General features: G+C 41.6%; 1 protein-coding gene across 2 annotated transcripts in view; it reads left to right on the forward strand.

Annotated features, from left to right (window-relative positions):
* The window catches only part of LOC132805805 (myosin-IIIb), a 179,185-nt gene extending 177,754 nt beyond the window's left edge, over positions 1-1,431 (forward strand). For both annotated transcript variants that reach the window (XM_060821122.1, XM_060821195.1), the window contains one exon: positions 1,070-1,431. The gene's annotated coding sequence lies outside the window, so the exon portion shown is untranslated. The remainder of the gene's footprint in view (positions 1-1,069) is intronic.
* Positions 1,432-13,477: the final 12,046 nt, after the last annotated feature.

The raw sequence follows: 13,477 nt of genomic DNA on the forward strand, positions 1-13,477 counted from the left end.
CCTCAACTTCTAGCCTGAGGTGTTTGATCCCCAGGTTAAACCATCACCACTTGTCTTCCCCAATGAGAGAGCAGCCCCAAAACCCTGTTATGAAGAAGGTTGATGAATATGGAGTAGGGGTTTCATACAAAGAAATGGATGGATAAGTGAGTGAAAGAGGTCATTGAGGTGAGGAAGCAGCGCTTTGCTTTGTCCGCCCTCGCACTAAATGAATGGAAAGCAAGTCAGATGATGAGGCATTATTGATAGTGATTTAAACAACAAGCAACTTTAGGTACAGCTTTATTATTGATAAGCTGTTTATAAAGACATTAATTATTTTGAGATCTGATGTCTCTCGATTTCTATACAGGAGAAAATTGTAGAGGGCACATTGCACCATGGCCCAGAATTAACTGAAATGGCAATATTGGCAGCCATAAATTAAACTGGCATGCTTTCTGATCTGCTAGTGTCAAATTTATGCCACAAGTTACTCAAGAGCTGGTTGGCATATGGCACAATGACTATTTCAAAGAGTTTGGCCAAAGTGCCAAGGATCCCAATCACCTTTAACTAATAACTCGCTGATAATTCCAGTTTCTCCAAGTTATGTGACCAACTGTTTGCAGCTGTTTATATTACTATCAATGGTCAAAGCTCCTTTTTAATTTTCCTCCAATTTGAAGGGCCAAAATGCTTACTTTCTAGTTGCAGCTGATAGGCCAGCTAAAAATGTTTATTTTCTCCAGATGTAAAATTTAATCCTCTGAATCTTTGCAAATAACATTGTTATCAAATCACCCATTATCTCAATTATGACAGAGCAGACTTGATGAATGGAATAGTGCATTTTGGCTCCTATATCTTGCAGTCGTATGGTTGTCAATTGTAGCATTTATAAAAACAAAGATATCTCCTGACTGTCTATGAAGTGCTATTGAATAGAATTTTGTCCTAAACATTAATATCATCACTAAGCTATGAAAAGCAGCCTCTAATTTCATTTGAATTTTAATAGAATGAGCCATAAACTTAGCACAAATTGTGTGGAATTTCAGATGTTACAATTGATGCAACTGTCTTTCAGGCTGAAGACTTCAAGTGTGTGTCAGCAGGTGGCTGAAGAGAGATAATACTTCCGATGTGCTTAACGCTACAAAATAAAACCCTTCCATTTCTCTAAGATAATAAGATACCTTGACCTGTGTGTGCAGGGTAAATGTTGTACTGTCTCCAATGACTATTTTGCACAATTTTATTTTTGAATAGTTTTTTCACATTACAAGATATTGTCAATAATTGCAAAAAAGCTGCCAATTTTGAAATGTTTATATTTTCACTCCATTCATGTTCTGTAATTAGCTTTTGTTTGTACACCAGTGATCTGTTTTCTAATATGTATGCAGGAAAATAATTTGTACAACTATTAAAAATGATTGTGAGAATCAAGGCTGTCTCTTGAGAGCGTATTTTTCCTTCATCATTAACTGAGAGGTTATGCTGTGGATGTTGAAAGTCTGACCTATAAATCAAAAGTACTGGAAACATCTGTCGTGAGAGAAACAGAAGCAACCCATTTTAGGTGCATGATCTTTTGTCAAAACTGCAAAATGTTGCAGATGCAATGGGTTTTTAGTGAATTCAAATGTTAGAGAAAGCAGAGGAAGAGCTGGGCCGGAAGAAGTGAAAAATTGATGGTGATATTAAATAACGAAAGGGGATGATTATATAATACATATAGGCTGATCATGGGATAAGTAATTAACAGTAGATAACCTGTTTATTCCAAAGAGTAAATGGGAAAAACAATAGCACGATGAGAAAATCTTCAAATGGGAATAGTTGTAACATGTATCATCTGCTGACTGGAAAACAATGGAAACCGTGATTATGATATGGAATCTTGACCAGAAACTGAATTGGACCAGTTATATAAATTAAGTCAAGATAAGAGATCAGAGTTAGGTCATTCAATCATGGCTGATATGTTTCTCAACCCCATTTTCACGCCTTCTCCCCATAACCCTTGATCCACTTAATCACAAAGAACCTATCTGTCTCTGTCTTAAATGCACTCAATGTGTTGGCCTCTATGGCCCACTGCAGCAATGAGTTCCACTAAGTCACTACCTTTCAGAATTGAGATGAAGAGAAATTTCTTCAGCCAAAAGGTTGACCCTTCACTCTGAGGCTGTGCCATCAGATTCTAGTCTCTGCTGCATCTTTTCCATGTCCACACTATCGAAGCCACTCTGTCATCTGTTAGTTTCAATCAGACCCCCTGTCATCCTTCTAAACCTCATCAAGTACAGGTCCAGAGTCCTCTGCCTCTCCTCAGGTCATTCATCTCTGAGATAATTCTCTTAAACCTCTTCTGAGCCCTCTCTAACGCCTGCACATCCTTCCTTAGATATGGGGCCGAAAACTGCTCTCAATATTCCAAATGCAGTCTGACCAGAGCCTTATACAGTCTCAGGAATACATCACAGCTCTTGTATTCTAGCCCTCTTACATTTGCTGCCTTAACTGCCAACTGAGCCTGTATGTTAACCTGAACTCGGATTCCCAACTCCTTTGTGCTTCAGATTGCCAAAGACTTTCTCCATTTAGAAAATAGTCCACATCTCTGTTCTTGCCGTCAAAATGCATCATCGCTGTTTCCCCACATTTGTATTCCATCTGTCACTTTCCTATCCTGTGCAATCCTTCTGTAGCCTCCCTGCTTCCTCAATAGTACCTGTCCCTCCATGCACCTTTGCGTCATCTGCAAACTTAACAACAATGGTCTCTGTTCCTTCATCCAGATCATTGATATATTATGGCTGAAAATGTGTTGCTGGAAAAGCGCAGCAGGTCAGGCAGCATCCAAGGAACAGGAAGTTCAACGTTTCGGGCAGTCCCAACACTGCACCCAGTGGAACTCTTAGTGAAAAAAGACCCTTGTCATCCACACTCTGCCTTCTGTCATTCAGCAAATTCTCTACCCCTATCAGTAACTTGCCCCTAATACCATGGTCTCTCATCTTATTGAACAGCCTCCTCTGTAGCACTTTGTCAAAGGTGTTCTGGAAATACTGGGTTTCCTTTGTCTAACTTGCTTGTTGCTTCCTAAAAGAATTCAAATAGATTTGTCAGGCATGACATCCCCTTGATGAAACTGTGCTGACTTGGTGTTATTCAGCTCCTCTGCCATTTTTGTTCCCCATTGCTACCTCTCCAGCCTCCTTTTCCAGTGATTCAATGTCCACTCTCACCTCCCTCTTACCTTATATAAATCTTTTTTTTTAAAAAACTTGCAATCTTCGTTTATACTACTAGCATTCATCTTCTCCCCACTTTTTCCTTATTTTGATTATCGTCTGGTTTTTAAAGGCTTCCCATTTATCTTCACCCCTTTCTCTTTCACTTTTATGTTGTCCCTGACTTGTCAGCCCTGATTGCATCATCTTCCCCTTAGCATATTTCTTCTTCCTTTTGATGAATTTCTGCTGTGCTCCCTAAACTGCACCCAGAAACTCCTGCCATTGCTGCTCCAGAATTTTCCCTGCTAATCTTCCCTTCCAGTCAGCTCTTGGCAGCTTTCCTCTCATGTCTTTGTAGTTATCTTTATTCAATTGTAATACTGGTACATCTGATTCCAGTGGATTCTTCCTCTCAAACTGCAAGGTGAATTCTATCGTATTATGGTCACTGTCTCCTAGAGGATCCTTCAGCCCTAATCATTGTTGTCTTCATTACATATCACCCAATCCAGAACTGCCAGTTCCTTAATGTGCTGTACCACACACTGCTCCTAAATCTTGGCAGTGTGGAGGAACAGAGGGCTCTTGGTGTGCAAGTACATAGATCTCTCAAAACTGCCACCCAAGTGGATATGGTTGTTAAGAAAGCATACGGTGTTTTGGCTTTCATTAACAGGGAGATTGTGTTTAAGAGCAGTGAGGTTTTGCCACAGTTCTGCAAATACCTGGTGAGACCACACTTGGAATATTGTGTCCAGTTCTGGTCACCCTACTATAAGAAAGATAGAATCTTTGAAGAGGGTGCAAAGAAGGTTTACCAGGTTGCTGCCTGGACTGGAGGGCTTGCCTTATGAAGAGAAGTTGACTAAGCTTGGACTTTCCTGTCTGGAGAGGAGGAGGAGGAAGAGAGGTGATCTGATTGAGGTATATAAGATAATGAGAGGAATGGATAGAGTCAATAACCAAAGACTTTTACCCAGGGCAGGATTGACTGACACGAGGGGTCATAGTTTTAAGATATTAGAGGAAAGATATAGAGGGGAAGTCAGAGGTGGGCTCTTTATGCAGAGAGTTGTGAATGCTTTGAATGCCTTGCCAGCATGGTGGTGGAAACAGTGTCATTAGGGACGTTTAAGTGACTGCTGGACATGCACATGGATAGCAGTGAGTTGAGAGTGCATAGGTTAAGTTATTTTATTTTACATTAGGATTAATGCTTGGCACAACATCCTGGGTCAAAGGGCCTGTTCTTTGCTGTACTTTTCTATGTTCTAAATGTTCTAATTAATGTTATTAATCAACCCTTACCAACTGTCTCTCAAGACCTGAATAGATTACAGAACATTAAACAGTTTCCCTAACTAGTAAATATATTCAACAGGGCCACTGTCCCTTTTACTGTCAAAACATTTCTGGGAAATTGCATGAATGAATGAAACACACACCTGCAAATAATAAACAAACCTCATGACCTAACTGCAATAATCAGTTGAATATCCTTCATTCTTTTATTAAGTACATGTATAGAAGCATCGAACAAAACAGCACAGGGCAGGCTCTTCGGCCCTCAATGTCGTGGTGACCTTTTATCCTGCTCGAAGATCACATTAACCTACATACCCTTCATTTCACTGTTGTCCATGTGCCTATTCAAGTGTGGCTTTAATACCCCTAAAATCTCTAACTCTACTACCACTGCTGGTAGTGAATTCCGCCCATTTACCACTCTGTAAAGAACCTACCTTTGACATCTCCCTAAACCTTCCTCCGATGATCTTAAAATTATGCCCCCTTGTGTTAGACATTTCTGCCCTGGGAAAATGTCTCTGACTGTGCACTCTATCTATGCCTCTCATCATCATGTACACCTCTATCAAGTCGCCTCTCATCCTTCTTCGCTCCAATGAGAAAGGCCCGAGCACCTTTCTCCATAACAGATGCCCTCCAGTCCAGGCAGCATCCTGGTAAATCTCCTCTGCACTCTCTCCAGAGCTTACACATCCTTCCTATACTGAGGCAACCAAACTGAACACAATATTCAAGTGTGGCCTAACCAGGGCTCTAATCTCACTGCTTTTAAACTCCATTCCCCTGCAAATGAAAACCAATACATCATATGCCACCTTAACAACCCTATCAATGTGGGCAACTTTGAGGGATCTGTGGACATGGACCCCAAGATCCCTCTGTTCCTCCACACTGCCAAGAATCCTGCCTTTAATTATGTATTCTGCATTCAAATTTGACCTTCTAAAATGAATCACTTTACACTTTTCCAGGTTGAATTCCACCTGCCACTCCTCAGCCCAGTTCTGTATCCTGTCAATATCCCATGGCAACCAATAAAGCCCTCCACAGTCTCCACCACTCCATTAATCTTCGTGTCATTGGCAAGCTTACTAACCCACCCTTCCACTTCCTCATCCAAGTCATTTATCAACATCACAAACAGCAGAGGTCCCAGAACAGATCCTTGCTAAGCACCACTGATTACTGAGCTTTAGGCTGAATACTTGCCATCAACTACCACCCACTGTGTCTATGGGCCAGCCAATTTTGTATCCATACTGCCAGATTTCCCAGTATCCCATGCCTCCCTATTTTCTGAATGAGCCCACCATGGAGAACTGTCTCAAATGCCTTGCGAAAATCCATGTACAGCACATCCACTGCTCTACCTTCATTAATGTATTTTGTCACATCCTCAAAGAATTCAATAAGGTTTGTGAGGCACGACCTGCCTTTCTCAAAGCCATGCTAACTGTCTCTAATCAAGCTATGGTTTTCCAAGTAATCACAAACTGTGTCTCTCAGAATCTTCTCCAATAATTTTCCCACCACAGACATAAGACTGACTGGTCTGTAATTCCCAAAGTTATCCGTATTGCCTTTCTTGAACAAGGGAATAATGTTTGCCACCTGCCAATCATCTGGCACTACACCAGTGGACAGTGTGGACACAACAATCATCGTGAAAGGTACAGGAATCTCTTCCCTCACTTCCTGTGGAAACCTTGGGTATTTCCCATCTGGCCCAGGGACTTATATATTGTCATGTTTTTCAAAATTTCCAGCCATCCTCCTTCCTAACATCAAATAGTTTGAGGGTATCGGCCTGTTTCATGCTGTCCTCACAAACGGCAAGGTTCAGTAGTGAATACTGAAGCAAAGTTTTCATTAAGAGCCTCCCCTACCTTCTCTGACTCCAGGCACAAGTTCCCTCATTATCCCTGATCGGCCCTACCCACACTCTGGCCATCTTCTTGTTCCTTACATAAAATGCTTTGGGGATTTCCTTAATCCTACCCGCCAATACTTTCTCATGCCCCCTTCTAACTCTTCTTATTTCATTCTTCAGTTCCTTCCTGGCTACCTTGTAATCTTCTAGAGCCCAGTCTGATCCTTGCTTCCTCAACCTTATATCAGCTTCCTCCTTCCTCTTGACTAGATGTTCCGCATTTCTTGTCATCCCATTTGCCTTCCCTGTAGGACTCACAATTTAGCACCATATCTCTGTCGAGCTGGTGGGCTCAGTCCATCAATTCATAGTGATTAGGTCCCAGTCCATTTGGTGAGCTTTAACATTTTAGTGAGGTCAGGTTTAAGTCTGGCCACAAAAGCAGACTTCAATGAGCCTAAACACATCCTTCAAAATCCCTGTCATCCTGCACATTTGTGAGTCCTGTCTATTATTTCCCGGTTGTCCGAAAGCTTTCCTCATATTCTGTGACTTCCTCCGTGAGTTTTTGACAGCATGGTGGGACAGGTATCCTTGTAACTCCTGTTTTATTGCTGTCCAACCAACTTGCAGCTCCTGCTCTCCCACAGAACCTTTGACTGCCTCATGGAGACCACATCTTTCTCTTTTGGTAACAATTACACTCAGAATTTGTAGCCCATCCCAGGGTTGCAGCATATAGAGTCATATAGTCATAGAGATGTACAGCACAGAAACAGACCCTTCGGTCCAACCTGTCCATGCCGACCAGATATCCCAACCCAATCTAGTCCCGCCTGCCAGCACCCAGCCCATATCCCTCCAAACCCTTCCTATTCATATACCCATCCAAATGCCTCTTAAATTTTGCAATTGAACCAGCTTCCACCACTTCCTCTGGCAGCTCATTCCATACACGTACCACCCTCTGCATGAAAAAGTTGCCCCTTAGGTCTCTTTTATATCTTTCCCCTCTCACCCTAAACCTACTCCCTCTAGTTCTGGACTCCCCAACCCCATATCCTCCCTAACCTGTATGTGAGCCTGAGGGTGGGTGACCTCAACATTGAGTGCCTTTTGAACACAAGAGCAGAATTGACGTGCTTACCCCAGAGATCTGAGACCAACCTCCCGCGAGACGGGACAGTGAGGACAGCTTGTGGAGCAGGAGCTGACAGGATCAGAATTAAAAGGGCCAAACCCATACACCTTGAATTCAGCCCCCATAAGTTAAGATCTATAGCCCAGCCACTTCTCGGGATGGATATCCTCACCCAGCTGAATTCCTCTTTATATTTCGATGATGGACAGGTAATGTGGTCCATCAGAACCCTACAAAGGAAAGAACTAAAAGACCATCCCATCTGGGCTAAAAACAAAGCTGACTGCAGGTTACTGAAAATGGAACATGGCACTTTTGCAGGAACGCCAACACCTTGTACTAAACAGTATCCCATCAGCCTGACGTCTATGGCAGGAATCCTCTTGATAATACAGAAGTTAGAGGAGAAAAGGATTATAAGTAAAAAGCCACAGAACCTCTAACAGCCCAGTGTGGCAAATACGAAATACAAGTGGGGAGTGGAGATTGACTATGATTGCAGGAAAGTTGGATGGGCTGTCGTGGCACACCGCACTGTTATGGTATCAGGAGGCCTATTCCCCCCAGCCCAGAGCATCGGCACAGCCAACAGAATTACGGGCTCTGAGTGAAGCCTGCAGAACAGCAGAGGATCAATCTACCAAAACTGACACAGACTCCCACTATGCTGCCGACTGTCATCCTATCGATGTTGCCCTATTGTCTTACTGTCAGGTATTGACTGATGCTGTAGGTTCTATCTCCTCACAGGTATCAGCTGCCTGGAAAGACCCACTGGAGGGAGGACACAACACCGTACCAGGCAAGTGGGTTCTTGTGAAAGAGATCCATGAGGAACCCCTAGGCACAAAGTGGGAAGAAGCAGACCCGGTGCTGTTGATTACCTAGTCAACTAGGGAAAGTAGGCCCGGATTCATGCCTCCCACATCAAATAGTCATCCCACAGTGCAGCAGGGCCAGAGACTGACTGACTACCACAACGTTTATTATTAGTATTCTAAAGGTGCATGTTTTCTTTTTGGAAAGTGCAGTTGCCAACAAACTGTCAAAAATATGTACTATCCCTGACTGTGAGTCATGTCCCTGCACACCCCTCCTACATCTAAAAAACCAAAGTGGTATATTTGAGCTAGGATAAGAATTGAGTGATAATCTTCGAAGGGTCTCAGTAGAATTAAAGGAGGGGGGTACGGTGAGATTTGTATTAGAGATATCTTTACTAACTCACTCACCAGCTCACTATATTCAATAATACCACATTCCCATTCATTCATAACCCTTTACTAACCTGTTAGAACATAGAACATAGAAAAGTACAGCACAGAACAAACCCTTTGGCCCACGATATTGTGCCGAGGATTAATTCTAATGTAAAATAAAATAACTTAACCTACACACCCCTCAATTCACTGCTGTCCATGTGCATGTCCAGCAATCACTTAAATGTCCCTTATGACTCTGCTTCCACCACCACTGTTGGCAACGCATTCCATGCATTCGCAGCTCTCTGTATAAAGAACCTTCCTCTGATGTCCTCTCTATACCTTTCTCCTAATATCTTAAAACTATGAACCCTCATGCCGGTCAAACCTGCCCTGGGGAAAAGTCTCTGGCTATTGATTTTATCCATTCCTCTCAGTATCTTATATACCTCAATCAGGTCTCCTCCCTTCCTCCTTCTCTCCAGAGACAAAAGTTCGAGCTTAGTCAACCTTCATAAGGCGAATTGTTTACTTGAACACTTTTTCATTCATTCATTCATAAAACTGCATTTTTGTAGTGTATTTTACTATTGCAAGACAAAGTAAATTAAAACACCCCTTTCAACCCATTACTGCTTTTTCACACCTTCAATCCTTATCAGCCCTTGCTATAAGCAGTGTTTAGGCCTATTTCTACATCAGAAACTACCTCTGAATCAGTGTCAATATAGTAACGGAAGGGCTTATGCCCGAAACGTCGAATTTCCTATTCCTTGGATGCTGCCTAACCTGCTGTGCTTTAACCAGCAACACATTTTCAGCTGCTAAAAACAATACCCTCCCAACACCTCGTCTCCGCGACCCACCCAAAACTATGGAAAGATTATAATATTAATCAGCCCTTACTAACCATTTCTCAGGACCCAAACAGGGTGTAGAACATCAAACAGCTTCCCCAACTAGTAAATATATTAAACAGGACCCCTGTCCCCTTGATGATCAATACAGCACTTCTGTGAAATTGCATGAATAAATGAAACTCACCAGCAAATAGTAAACAAACCTCACAGCCCTGCTACGATAATCAGTTTAATATCCTTTATTCTTTTAAGTACATGTATAATTTCTAACTTACTTCGAACACATAGGTCTAGTACTTTTACTAAAATGTACTAAATTAAAAGATAAAAGGACTAAGACCTTTAATTATGCAAGTAGACTAGACAGATGGTCTTAATCCCATCAGATTTACAAATCGCACAACACCAGGTTATAGTCCAATAGGATAATTTGGAAGTACTAGCTTTCGGAGCGCTGCTCCTTCATCAGATGGTTGTGGAGTATAAGATCGTAGTTCACAGAATGTATGGCTATAAATTCTGTGTCCTACAATCTTATACTCCACAACCATCTAATGAAGGAGCAGCGCTCCGAAAGCTAGTGCCTCCAACTAAACCTATTGGACTATAACCTGGTGTTGTGTGATTTTTAACTTTGTACACCCCAGTCCAACACCAGCACCTCCAAATCATTAATCCCATCAGAAGTACAGCCAGCATTTAGCAAATATTTAAACAATCTCCTTTTATCCCCAGGACAGAAGTCACCCAAACGTTTGTGTACAACAGATAAAACAATGTAACGCCATAGTGATAGAATTTTAATATAAGTAAGAATTGTGTATAAAGAAGCTATTCTAAGAACTGTAGTTTGGGATTCCATTGCCACCTTGGACTGTGCTGCTGCGGTTTCTGAGTAAAGAGGTTATTTTCGTCACTCGCTGATTTTGATCGTCATTTGAACACGATTCCACCGATGGAACACTTTCTATTTGCACACTGAGTGAAGTCGCAACACCACTCAAACCTGATATCGTACAGGACAAAGCAGCCACTACCTCCACCACCAATGTCCAGTAGCAGTCCTGTGCACCATCAACAATTTACACTGCAGGAATTTACCAAAGATCCTTTGACAGCATTTTCCAAACCCATGACTGTGACCTCTGGAAGGTCATGGGCAGATACATGGGATCAATATCATCCAAGTTCCCATCCAAACTACTTACTGCCCTGATTTGGAATTATATCACGGCGTTCCTTCACTGAGAGTGGGTCAAAATCCTCACACTCCCTTTGTAACAGCATTGCCAATGTCCTTACTCCAAAAGGACTGCTATGGTTCAAGAAGGCAACTCATCACCACCTTCTTCCAGGTAACTGGGGGGCAGTCAACAAATGCTGACCTCGTCAGCAATGCCCATGTTTCAAGGAAAAATAAAAGTTGATTATTGTTGAGTCTGGAAGGCTGTACAAGGTTGAGTCTGGAAGATTGCACAATGCTTGATTGAGAATTGAAATACCACTGCTTCAATTTTTTAAAAATGACTATGTAACATTTCTATTATTAGCAAAATGGCATGGATTCTGAAAATGTGAACTAAAATACAAAGTGCAGAATTTCTCAGCAGCTTGATAAAATGTAAACTCTGTTTCTCTCCCACAATTGCTACCAGACTAGTTGAAAATTTCCAGCATTTCTAATTTAACCATTAGTTCTTACAATGTAAAATGTGAGACAGGTGTGTCATTTTCTGGTTGCCTGTTGAGTGATTACACAGAGGTTCCACTTTGCTGTATTGTGAACTGTACTAAATCAAACTTGATATCATCAGTCCCTCAGGAGGTCTATTTACATGGTTTGATTGATTACTGTACTTCAAGCAGCTCTTAAGATGACTGTCATATAATTAATGTTAGATTTTAATCTGGGATGTGTTCAATATCTGAGCAACTTATTGAACTTGTCTTTCTTGAACAGCCATCTGTCTTGATATTTCTGTCAACATTGAGGTGGATGTAATTGTGAAGTATTTATTTCAAAATGCCTGTTTCAGACACCAGAATATCATGGCAGTTCTTTATGGAAATGATGTGTTGACTGCGTCGTTGGGGAAACTAGTGTGTGCCACCTACCACTCTCAATACCGGTTTAATCGGTATGAGATGGTGACGTGTGACAAGTGATGCAATATTGTGGCATTTCATTCATGATTGGCTGGCAAAGTCCCCACTCTATGCCCCAGCCACTGCTATCACCATTGCTGCTGCCTTCACAGCCAAGTTCCCTCAGGAAGGTAAATAGAGAGAAAAAAAACTAAAAAAGAAAGGCGAGAAAACATCAAGGAGAAAGTAAAAGTGGTGGAAGCAGACGAACTCTGGTTCAGCAGTTCCACTCCACAACCAACTTGGAGAGAGTTACTGCTTTATATTTATGGCCCCTAACTCTGGTCAGAGTTCTTCAACATCTACTCTTATCAAACCATTTCATAATCTAAAAGATCTCCATTAGATCATCTCTACAGGGAAGTAAAAGCAAAATATTGCAGAAGATCTGCAAATCAGCACTTTCTGTTTTTAATCCCAGCTTGTTCCATCTTTCCCAACAAGTATATCCTGGAAGAACACAGCAGGCCAGGCAGCATCAGGAGGTGGAGAAGTCCGCTTGCTGTGTTCTTCCAGCCACCTGCCTGCCTATTTTGGATTCACCATCTGCAGCTTTTTTGTCTCTAACCTGGCTCTCTAATTCAGCCACACCATCATCTCCCTTCCAGTTTTACTGACCAACCAGAAAGAACATTTGGCCTGGTATATTGTATCTGTAAAGGGAGGATATTAATTAAAGTAATTCTGATGTGGTCTGAATGGACACTAAACTGAGAAGCCATCAGCCCTGACCCTCAATTTCACACATATTATCCACTCACACCCATGCCTCAGATGTCTTTTCTTCTCCATACAACCCGTTTCTAGCAGTCATAAGTTTGTACTTTCTCTCCTGAAGAGATTGCATAACGAAAGGAAAACAGCCCCAGAGATGTCATCATTAACATGAGGAGAGAGACAGACCCAAAGTATATTTTAGAAAATGGATGGAGAGAGATGGACCCAGTTAAGAGGGATGCTTTGTCATAGATGGCACCCTTTTCACATTCATTCTATCCACCACAGGTACAGAGTGGCCACAATATGTAGTATTAGAAAATGTACTGCAGCAATTTGCACTGACAATTCCAGCAATGGAGGCATTAGTTTTAACCTTTAAACATGTAAAGAAGAGACTTGTCTGATTTAGGCTAGATCAAACACAGACTGTTACAAGGTAGTGAGTGATGCCAGTATTGAATGCTCAATGTTATTTTGAGACATAGAGAGGAAAGTTGTATGAAGAGATATGCAATGTGAATTGCAAATCAGTCTCCTGGCCGCTAAAGCACAGATAGATTGTTAACTCGGCCAAACAACAAAGGATGCCTGGTACATTGGCCAAGTCAAACAAGTGAAATCACACAAAAACATCCACACACCAGACGCACTGTAAACACAGCAGCCAGGTGCTAACGATATTAGCATAATGCAAAAGGCAACAGTTATTCTGCACAGACAACTTGTTTAAAGATGAATCAGACAGCGCTATTTAAAGGTAGTGTACACATAAAATATCTGCTACCATCTTATCAAATTAATTGCTTATAATTAGATACTCTGTCCATCACTATTTCTTCGATACTATTGTGTTCTGCAGTTATCAGTTTGTCAGTTAAGCAGTTAACTGTATTCATACCTTAAATATACAGCAACTGAAATAAAGATGTACGTTGTCAATAAGTTGCACAATGTAAACAAACTTCCTCTTTGATATAATGTGCCAGAGTTCTGTTCAGTGCTGTAAA

This window comes from Hemiscyllium ocellatum, chromosome 1, assembly GCF_020745735.1.
Source record: "Hemiscyllium ocellatum isolate sHemOce1 chromosome 1, sHemOce1.pat.X.cur, whole genome shotgun sequence".
In the NCBI taxonomy this organism is placed as follows: Eukaryota; Metazoa; Chordata; class Chondrichthyes; order Orectolobiformes; family Hemiscylliidae; genus Hemiscyllium; species Hemiscyllium ocellatum.